At 44.3% G+C, this 11,591-nt stretch overlaps 1 protein-coding gene across 2 annotated transcripts in view; it reads left to right on the top strand.

The window, feature by feature from the left end:
• Positions 1-11,591, top strand: part of SHISA9 (shisa family member 9) — a 350,588-nt gene that overhangs the window by 61,103 nt on the left and 277,894 nt on the right. The window lies entirely within an intron of this gene.

Below are 11,591 nucleotides of genomic sequence, written 5' to 3'. Positions count from 1 at the left end.
ACAATTTGGTTTCTTACATAAAAACAGTCATACTGGGTCAGACCAGAAGTCAATCTAGCCCAGTATCCTGTCTTCTGACAGTGGCCAATACCAGATGCCTCAGAGAGAATGAACAGAAGAGGGAATTTTCAAGCAACCCCTCTCCCTTTACCCATTCCCAGACTCTGACAGAGGATAGGGACACCATTCCTACCCATGCTGGCTAATAGCCATTGATGGACCTAGCCTCCATTAATTTATCTAGTTCTTTTTTGAATCCTGTTTAAGTCCTGGTCTTCACAACCTCCTCTGGCAAGGAGTTCCACAGGCCGACCTTGCGCTGTGTGAAGAAAAACTTCCCTTGGTTTTAAACCTTCTACCTATTAATTTCATTTGGTGACTCTTAGTTCTTAGGTTTTTGGAACAAATAAATAACTTTCTTATTCACTTTTCACACAAGTCATGATTTTATAGACTTCTATTATATCCCCTCTTAGTCTCCTCTTTTCTAAACTGAAAATCCCAGTCTTTTTAATCTCTCTTCATGTGGGACCCATTCCAAACCCCTAACCTTTTTTGTTGCCCTTTTCTGAACCTTTTCCAATACCAGTATATCTTTTTTGAGATGAGGCAACCACATCTATATGCAGTATTCAAGATGTGAGCATGTAAAAGGTTCTGCCGTTCACATGGGCACTCCTTGGTGGCTGAGGGGAGTCTTTCAGTCTCTACTTGCCTGTCTGTGGGCAAGACAGCATCCAGTAAGTGGTCTGAGGTTAGGCCTCTTACTTTATCCCCTGGGTGTGGTGTGGGGGGAGGGACCACAGGCCCATCGGCCCATCCACTCCCCTGGATCCTGGCCCAGTGACCCTGTAAGTAGCAGTTATCTGCTGAGTTTCAAAGTCATTAGTTGCTGTCACATCCCTGGACCACTTCCCCAGGATGCTGTTCCATCTATCCCTTCTCTAGTGCCTTGTGGTTGAGTTCCTCTTGTCCAGGGTTGCCTTTAGCTTCTTGGCTACATTCAGCTGCAGGACCTGGCTCCAACCAGGTACTACACTCAACTCCCACTCAGAGCTGTCAAGAGTACTGGTGTTACCCAATCAATCCTAGGGTCTGCCTGGGTCAAGCTTCAGGAAGGAACTGACAGGCATTGGCCTAGCAGCTTCTTTTATAGCAGACTTGCTTTACCCTGATTGGCTGTAGCAGAGGCTGCCCCTCTGTTCTGCTTGGAGGACCGATCTACTGCTCCTGGTGCTGGCCAGGTTCCTGAAAGGCCTCCATCAGGGATGCCAGGCCTTGTCCACCTTATCACAGGGCATACTCACATTCTTTTTTTCCTGAATTCCACATTCCTTTTCCAGAATTATCCTATGTATTTCATTAGAAAATTGCATGCCATTGACTTGTATGTTTATGTGTGTGCATTACGTGCATGAGTAGGCAACATAACCAATCTAATACTATGATTAGGACCATACCAAATTAATGGCTATGAAAAACACACCAACAACCATGAAATCTACCCTTCCCATCTGAAATCTGGCCTGTAGTATGCATTTAACCTATACTTTACAGATTTCATGGGGGAGACTGTGTTTCTCAAATTGGGGGGTCCTGATCCAAAAGAGAGTTGCAGAGGGGTCACAAGATTATTTTAGGAGGGTTGTGGTATTGCCACCCTTACTTCTGAGTTGCCTTCCCAGCCAGGTGATTGGAGAGCAGGAGCTGTTGGCCAGCCACCCATCTGTAGAGGCCAGGTACAGCATAGACGTAGACATGGGAATACCATACAAAGTCATCCTTACTTTTGTGCTGCTGCCTTCTGGGATGGGTTGCTGGAGAGTGGTGGCTGCTGTCTGAGAGCCCAGCTCTCCAGGCGGCAGCCTAGAAGTCAGGTTGGCATACCATGCCATCCTTACTTCTGCACTGCTGCTGGTGGACGCTCTGTCCAGTTGTGCAAGAACAGTTTTTACCCCTTAGAGCTATGGCTGGCAGCTGTCACTTCACATGCTGGGCTGGTGGCTGAGACCCTGAGGCTGGTGGTGGAATCCCTGGCATGATGTTGAGTGGGACCCTGGGTTGGTAGCTGCTGGCTGTGGAGTCGCTGAGTGTGGAGCTAGCAGCCAAGTGGGATCCACGGCCAAACAGGACCTAGAGCAGAAAGACACAAAGATGGTGACTGGGACCCTGAATGATACGGGCATTGGGCTGAGATGCCTAAAACCTGGGGCTGCTGCAGCGTCACTGCCCCCCATGCCTGTAAGTGCTTGTGCAGCGGTTCAGGAGAGATCCAGATGACACCCAGCTTATTAGCAGAGCACCCACAGCTAGGTTCTTTGTGTTTACTGGTGGTGTACATTTGCACATGCCTCGGTGCACATAATATTTTGTTCCACACATGGATGGAAAAAATCCCCTCATGGATGGAAAAGATTAGAGGGAACATTGCCCCATTCCTCTTCCTCCCACACCTGTGGCTCTCCCTTCAGAGTTGAGCTCCTGGCTAGCAGCCACTGCTCTCCAGCTGCCTAGCTCTGGGGGAAGCAATGTGGCTACTAGTAGCAATGGACAAGCCCAGGTAGCAGTATTACAATCACATCTATAATAACTTTGCGCCCCCTCCACAAATTGTTTTTGGATCCTACAATTACAATACTATAAATTTACAGATTTAAATACAGGCAGTCCCCGGGTTAAGTACAAGATAGGGACTGTAGGTTTGTCCTTAAGTTGAATTTGTATGTAAGTCGGAACTGGTACATATTGTAGGGGAAACTCTAGCCAAACATTTCTCCAGAGCTCAGTTTTATTCTCCCACACCTCACTTCCCTCAGTCCTTTATTCTCAAGCTGAGGTGTCTGCTGAAAAAAGCCGCTACGTGTCTCCCTGGTCTGCTGGGGGGGGGCGCTAGCTTCGCATCTCCCAGGTCTGCTGGGGGGAAGCAGCTAGTGTGGGATTGCCTCACCCCGTTTGTAAGTAGGGATCCGATGTAAGTCGGATCCATGTAACCCGGGGACTGCCTGTAGGTGAAAGCATGAAATGTATCAATTTTAAAATTTTCTGACTGAAATTAACCAAAATGGACCATGAATTTTTAGATATATAGCTTTATTTTTTTCTTCCTTTCAATATCTGACAATTTTTTTCTGAAATGTTCTGGGTCTAAATATTTGAAAGCGTGATTTTTTTTTTCAAATGAAGACCTATATCAGGCTATAGAAAAAAAACTGCAGTCGTGACCCCTATTCTGTACACGGAAATTTAAGTCTGCAGACTACATTGTCCTCTTTCTTACAAGTAGAGGGACTGGCTGGAGGTGCCGTCCCCTTTGGGACTGCCTCAGTCCCAAACCTTCCACACCCTTTAGGGAGAACAGGATGGGGCTGGATCTCCCCTCCCCAATTCATAAAGGGACATTGCTGATTGTTCCCCTTCCTTAAACAGGGAGTGAGAGGAAAGTACACAGTTTGCTGCATTCCTCACTCTGGTTGGGGAGTGCAGGGGGCAGTTGAACCTGGACCTGCCTTAGTTGGGGGACATGTGCCCTTCCCCCAGCTGTGCCCACTGGAGCTGCAGCAGCTATGAAGAGGTACTTCTCACCTGGCCCCATGCTGCTGTGGTGAGAGAAGACTGGGGCAGTCCTCTCTTTCTAGACAAGCCTGCATACTGAACTCCTCATCTTCAGCGCCAGTCAAGAGGAATAATTTAAATGAAGCATGTACCTTTTCATTTTATTTTCCAAAAAACCTCAAAAATTGAGTTAACCCATGCAAGTATGAAAATAAACACATTTTCAGGGCTGCTGTTGGCTCTCTCTTAGAAGCACAGAATTTATCCTATCAGATGAAAGCTTACTTATTTGAATGGTAGTTTCAGTGATAAAACTGGAAATAATGCATATTCATGTGGCACCTTAGGGTATGTCTAGACTACATGGCTCTGTCGACAGAGCCATGTAAACTAGTTTACCCGGCATAGGCAAAAATGCGGGGATTTAAATAATCCCCGCTTCATTAAAATAAACATGGCTGCCGTGCTGTGCCGACGATCAGCTGATCCGGCACAGCACGGTAGCCTACATGCAGATCAGTCGGCTGGGGAAGCCTTTGCCGACCAATCCTGTAAGCTTCGTTTCACGAGGCATAAGGGATCGGTTGGCAAAGGCTTCCCCAGCCGACCGATCTGTGTCTAGGCTACCGTGCTGTGCCGGATCAGCTGATCGTCGGCACAGCATGGCGGCCATGTTTATTTTAATGAAGCGGGGATTATTTAAATCCCCGCATCTTTGCCTATGCTGGGTAAACTAGTTTACATGGCTCTGTTGACAGAGCCATGTAGTCTAGACATACCCTTAGAGTCTAACAAAAATATATATTATCATGTGCTTTCATAGGTAAGACTCACTTCATCAGATGAGTTGGAGTGGAAATAACAGAAACCAAGGTGTATAGAAGTGGAACCTCCCAAATGTGGGACTCTCTGGTCCAGCAACAGCTGTGGACAAGAGAGCCCGAAGGTGAGGAGCACGAGCCAGCTGGGACTCCCTTGGGTGCTGGGGAGCCCCAGCTGGGCCAGGAGAGGCTAATCCTTTGGTAGGTGGAGGAGTCCAGCCCTGGGAATCCCTAGCCCTGCTGGGAACCCTAACAGCAGCAGGATCAGCGGTGACAGAGGGAATCCCCGGTCCTGGCTGGGAATCTTAGTGATAGCAGGACCATCAGCAGCTGTTGGGAATCCCTGGCCTCTACTGGGAACCTGGCGGGAGTGGTGCTGGCAGTAGGTAGGGGGAATCCCTGGTAGCAGTGGGGCTGGTGGTGACTGGAGAGTCCCAGTCTGAGGAAGCTGACCCTGGGTGCCCCAGCATGAGGCCAGCAGAGGAGAGGGGAGCCTAGTCTTTGGGTACCCCTGTATCCCAGAGGGGCGCTTTGACCCCCCCTGGTTCATCAAACTCCCTGAGTCAGGACTGCTCAGGTCTCATGGGTGTCGGACCAGGGAGGTCCAACCTGTATAACAACAATAGAAGTATCTGTCAATTTTAGGACCCGTGTTAATGAAGCTAAGTGGGCTGGATGTGTCCAGTTCATAGTTTTTTATGTGAAAATGTGAATGTTAAAGGCAGTAGTGCAATAACAAGTTAATATCTTTCTTCAAGTCCTGGGGAACAGTATAAGATTTGTAGATGAATTCCAGTTCTGCAGTCTCTCTCTGTAATTGAGTGGTGAAATTCATTTGTAGAAGAATGACTACTTTTAAATCCATGATTGAGTGATCAGGTAGGTTAAAACGTTGCCCTACAGGTTTGTGTGTGTGATCATTTCTGATGTCTGATTTGTGTTCATTTGTTGTAGAGACTGTCCAGTTTAGCTAATATTCATGTCAGAGGGGCATTGCTGGCACTTGATGGCATTTATCACATTAGGGGATGTGCATTTGTATGAGTCTCTGATGCGTGGCTTATGTGGTTAGTTCCTATGATGGTGTCACTTGTATAGTTATTTGGACAGATTTGGAGAAAGGGTTTGTTGCAGGAGTAGTTTCCTTGGAGAGTGTATGTAAGGTGTGATGTGTGGGTGCTGGAAAGGATTTGCTTCAGATTGGGAGTTTGTCTATAGACAAAGTTTAGGAACTATTTAGAAAAGCTAAACGTATATAAATCCATGGGTCCGGACTTAGTGCATCTGAGGGTACTGAGGGAGTTGGCAAATGTCATTGTGGAGCCTTTGGCTATTATCTTTGAAAAGTCGTGGAGATCGGGAGAAATCCTGGATGACTGGAAAAAGGCAAATGTAGTGCCCATCTTCAAAAAAGGGAAGAAGGATGATCCAGGGAACTATAGGCCGGTCAGTCTTACCTCGGTTCATGGAAGGGATCCTTAAGGAATCCATATTGAGGCACTTGGATGAGAGGAAAGTGATTAGGAATAGTCAGCATGGATTCACAAAGGGCAAGTCGTGCCTGACCAATCTGATTAGCTTCTATGATGAGGTAACTGGCTCGGTGGACATGGGGAAGTCAGTGGATGTTATATAGCTTGACTTTAGCAAGGCTTTTGATACGGTCTCCCACAATATTCTTGCCAGCAAGTTAAGGGATTGTGGATTGGATAAATGGACGGTAAGATGGATAGAAAGATGGCTAGAAGGCCGGGCCCAGCGGGTAGTGATCAATGGCTCGATGTCAGGATGGCGGTCGGTTTCTAGCGGAGTGCCCCAAGGTTCGGTTCTAGGACTGGTTTTGTTCAATATCTTTATTAATGATCTGGATGAGGGGATGGATTGCACCCTCAGCAAGTTTGCGGATGACACTAAGCTGGGGGGAGAGGTAGATACGCTTAAGGGCAGAGATAGGGTACAGAATGACTTAGACAAATTGGAGGATTGGGCCACAAGAAATCTGATGAGGTTCAACAAGGACAAGTGTAAAGTCCTGCACTTTTGACGGAAGAATCCCAAGCATAGTTACAAGCTGGGAACCAACCGGTTAAGTAGTAGTTCTGCAGAAAAGGACCTGGAGGTTACAGTGGATGAGAAGCTAGATATGAGTCAACAGTGTGCCCTTGTAGCCAAGAAGGCTAATGGCATATTAGGTTGCATTAAGAGGAGCATTGCCAGCAGATCCAGAGATGTCATCATTCCCCTTTATTCGGCTTTGGTGAGGCCGCATCTGGAGTATTGTGTCCAGTTCTGGGCCCCCCACTACAAAAAGGATGTGGATGCATTGGGGAGGGTCCAGCGGAGGGCAACCAAAATGATTAGGGGGCTGGAGCATATGACTTATGAGGAGAGGCTGAGGGACTTGGGTCTGTTTAGTCTGCAGAAGCGAAGAGTGAGGGGGGGATTTGATAGCAGCCTTCAACTTCCTGAAGGGAGGTTCCAAAGAGGATGGAGAGAGGCTGTTCTCAGTAGTGACAGATGGCACAACAAGAAGCAATGGTCTCAAGTTGTGGTGGGAGAGGTCCAGGTTGGATATTAGGAAAAACTATTTCACTAGGAGGGTGGTGAAGCACTGGAATGGGTTACCTAGGGAAGTAGTGGAGTCTCCATCCCTAGAGGTGTTTAAGTCTCGGCTTGACAAAGCCCTGGCCGGGTTGATTTAGTTGGAATTGGTCCTTCCTAGAGCAGGGGGCTGGAGTTGATGATCTTCTGAGGTCTCTTCCAGTTCTGTGATTCTATGATTCTATGATCTAAAGATTGGCCTGTCTCCCAAGGCCTGTGAGAGTGAGGGATCATTTTCCACGATAGGTTATAGATTGTCAATAATATGCTGAAGGGGTTTAAGCTGGGGACTGTAGGTGTTCTCTTATTTTCCTAGTTGGGTCTGTCTTGAAGCAGTTGACTTCAGAGTACTTGTCCGTTTCTGTCAATCTTTTTTCTCACATCCCCAGGTTGGTATTTATGTTTTAAGAATTGCCAGATAAAGATATTTTAGGTGTTTATCACTGTCTGTGGGATTGGGGCAAATCCAGTTGTATCTTAGGGCTTGGCTGTAGACAGTGGAACATGTGATGAGTCTTGGATGGAAGCTAGAGGCATGTAGGTAAGACTAGCGGTCAGTAGGTTTTTGGCATAGGGTGGTGTTTATGTGGCTATCATTTATTTGCACTGTAGCATTTTGGAAGTGGATCTCTTACATAAGAACATAAGAATGGCTGTACTGGGTCAGACCAAAGGTCCATCTAGCCCAGAAGCCTGTCTGCCGTCAGTGGCCAGCACCAGGTGCCCCAGAGAGGGTGGACCGAAGACAATGATCAAGCGATTTGTCTCCTGCCATCCTTCTCCAGCTTCTGAGAAACAGAGGCCAAGGACACCATTTCTATCCCCTGGCTAATAGCCTTTTATGGACCTCACCTCCATGAAATTATCTAGCTTCTCTTTAAACACTGTTATAGTCCTAGCCTTCACAGCATCCTCTGGCAAGGAGTTCCACAGGTTGACTATGCGCTGTGTGAAGAAGAACTTTCTTTTATTAGTTTAAACCTGCTGCCCATTAATTTCATTTGGTGTCCTCTAGTTCTTCTATTATGGGAACTAATAAATAACTTTTCTTTATTCACCCTCTCCACACCACTCATGATTTTATAGACCTCCATCACATATCTCTTGTGTGGACTGGCCCAGGCTGAGGTTGATAGTGGGGTGGAAATTGTTGAAATCCCTGTGGAATTCTTCAAGGGTCTCCTTCCCGTGGGTCCATATGATGAAGATGTCATCAATGTAGTGTAGGTAAAGGAGTGCTAGGGGACAAGAGTTAAGGAAATATTTTTCGCGGTCAGCCATAAAAATGTTGGTATATTGTGGGACCATTTGGGTATTCATAATAGTGCTGATGACTTGAAGGTATAAATTGTCCCCAGATTGAAAATAGATGTGGGTGAGGACAAAGTCACATAGGTCAGGCACCAGGTGTCTTGTGGCATCATTAGGGATAGTGTTCCGGCCAGCTTATAGACCATTCTCTTGGTATAAAGAGCTTCTACATCCATTGTGGCTAGTATGGTGTTTTGTAAATGCATACATCTGACAGACTGTAAAATCCCCAAATATCAGACCATTCTGTGCAGTTTTTACTCAATGTTCCATCTTATTAGAACATTCTGAGGTAAGTTTAAAAAAATCACAAGGTACTTTGGCTATGTGATTCCCATTGACTTCATACTTATATATCTGTTGGGGCCTTGTTTCTTCTTTTATCTTTACAACTGCATATCTTTTTGTCCTGTAGCTTGTTTCCATAAAAGGATGGGAATATTGGCTACAAGATACTCAGCTCTTCTATAACAGTGAAAATGTGACAGTGATTAGCATCGTCATAATATTGTTTGGCCAACTACAGATTTTAGTGTGGAATTCACAATCCCCTTGTGCTGGATATATTAGTGGACGTGGTAATTATTAGACTTAACTGGCATTCAATTCAAATTGTGGCCCTAGCCTTCATTTTTCAGGGCTGGTGATGAGTGACGACAAATGAATCACTTGATGATTATCTGTTCCATCAAGACAATGGCATTGGCCATTGTCAAAAGACAGCATATTGGTCTGACCCGTTCTTATGGTCTGGCAGTTCTTATGTAAAGAACAAAATGACCAACTCCAAACCCAGTACAAAATGTGCAGTTTCTTCTAAAGCTGGGTAACTGTAGCTACAGTGTACAAGTATTAGCATTTAACTGATGCTAGATCTGCAATCCATTACCTAAACTATCAGTAGGTATGGCAGTGTATGTTATAAATTTATTACTCACTTCTGGGTGATAAGTGACAAACTAGCTTTTCAAAGCCAAGATAAGGATAATTTATTTTTGTCTATGCATGATGGAGCTACTGGTAAAGGGCCAAATTGTAGTTAAAACTTGTGCAGATTTAAACATTGAATTTACCTTGTGCAAATGTCTGAGAGGCAAATAATTGATCGCAATTAAAAGAAGCTACACCAGTTACCTATAGATTTTCTGTTATGAGTATACTGCCTGTCCTCACAGGGTGTGTTTTGGATTCTGATCCATTACTGTTTCATAGATGTAGATCAATTTGTTGCAATTAATAACAAATCTGTTTGGAGAAGGAAAACGTAAACAGGAAACATTTGTGATTATAAGAGACTTTAGGAAATTATTTGAAGCACACAGAACTTAACAGTGTAGCTAGACTATAAATAATGTAAAATATTAGGACAATTATTTTGTTGCTTTGAGATCCTTGAGGGAAACAAGAAGATATTCTATAAATATACACCTCATCTTCAACCTCCCACCCCCCTGCCTTCCTGAGCAAAGATTTAAATGAAGAAAGACAAAACATATTTGACTTAAGGACCTGAGCAACACTGGGTAAGTCTTCTTCTTTAAATAAATTGAAAGTATGCTTTTTCCATTTGGATATGGAAACATATTTATTCAAAGACAGAAGGAATTATTACTATTCAAAATAGCACATTTTTAAAAAAAGTCCACAAATAATTTTTCCCCCAATCTTGTTTCTTTTATCCTAGAAATAAACAAATGGAGGAGGGGTGGTAGCAGCATGGAAGCTGGGGGAGGGGGGTAAAGGGGTGGGCAGGGGAGGCAGGGAGGTTTATGATTCAGTTATTTAAACAATTTGTCAGAACTACCCTTGCCACCTGAGACACATATTATTCTTCCCAGACAGCAAAAAGATGAGTGTTGCGATTGGAGGAACAGAAAACAAAAATGATTTTCAAATCCTGTGTTTGATTTGGAAGTTCATGATCTTAGCAGAATTAAAAATCTGTTTGGCTGAGAGAATGAGAAATAGGACTCTCAAAAATACATAAAACATGACTGAGAGAAGCAGAAGATTCTCAGATCAATATATACAACTTCATAATAGTTGTAACGGTAGTAGTACTTGAAATCAGACAGCACTGTCTGAGATTCAGTAATTACTAAAAATTCATTGGTATGTCTTTCTTAAAAGGTTAATTGCCTGTAAATTCCTCAAGATTCACCAAGAGGCAGAACTTAGATACTCATTTATCCACATATTACTTGAAAAATCAAGAATTACTATAGCATTTCCTAATTCTGTCTTCAATTGTTGCTGAAAGAAAAGATGCCAGTAAATTTCCTGCTTATGAGCCAAGATAGGTCTTAGTGTAGTGACACAAAAGAGATATAATTGCTGTTACCAACCAAGAAACCATATACAACAGATGAAATTTTACACATTTTGTTTTTAAAATGCAATAGTTTAGTTAAGAGAGAAAGAATCTCAGATTCAGGGCTGGTCTTCACTTGTCACTAAAGTTGATAACATTGACTGAATGCGGAGTCTACCACTATTTTGTGTCTCCTTCTAACTTACCTTCCATCTCTTGACGAGGAGGACTATTGAAGTCAACAACATACCGCATCTTCACCCAACCCACTAAATCAGTGCCACTGCACCAATCTAGGGATATAAAGGTGGGCCAGTTAACCAGTTAAACATATAGAAGATCGATTGCAGCAGTGTCAGTCTTCCGTTTAATGAACACACAGCTTAAGAGTGCCTTTTTGCTTTTTTGAACTAGAGGCATGGTCAGGTGGTAAGCCAATGGTTATAGCCAGGAGTCAGGAATCAGGAGTTCAAATGTATGCAGCAATTCGAGCTGGAGAGGAATAGGCTAGAGTTGGTGCCGAGGCCAGACTGAAAGCAGTTCTCGTGCAGCGTGAGTGTTGAATGCACCGAACAGTCACTGTGCTGCTATTGCTACAGGGTCAAATGACCTTCCACCTATCAAGAATTATCGAATAGTCAACTAGTTGACTAGGTTTTAACATCCCTAATTGGAACTCATTTACAAAACTTTTCTTAAATGTTACAAGAATATATTGTCTCATACTATAGAATTGGAATTTATCTTCACTATTCTATACTGTACCTCATTAAAACTACTCATGCAAAATATTTAACCTAATAACAGAGAAATACAGAAATAATAATATCTGGCTTCCTGACATGAACTCTCTACCTACCTTTATTTAAATCAGGGGTCTCCAAACTACGGCCCGCGGGCCGGATGCGGCCCGCGAGGCCCTCTCATCCGGCCCGTGGAGACCTTTTTGTCTGGCCCCGCCTTCTTCCGCGTGCACCAACCGGAGCCAATCAGGC

Source organism: Pelodiscus sinensis, chromosome 15 (assembly GCF_052426305.1).
Source record: "Pelodiscus sinensis isolate ZL-2025 chromosome 15, ASM5242630v1, whole genome shotgun sequence".
Classification (NCBI taxonomy): domain Eukaryota; kingdom Metazoa; phylum Chordata; order Testudines; family Trionychidae; genus Pelodiscus; species Pelodiscus sinensis.
The sequence above is the reverse complement of the archived record's forward strand: the minus strand, read 5'-3'. Positions and strand labels throughout refer to the sequence as shown.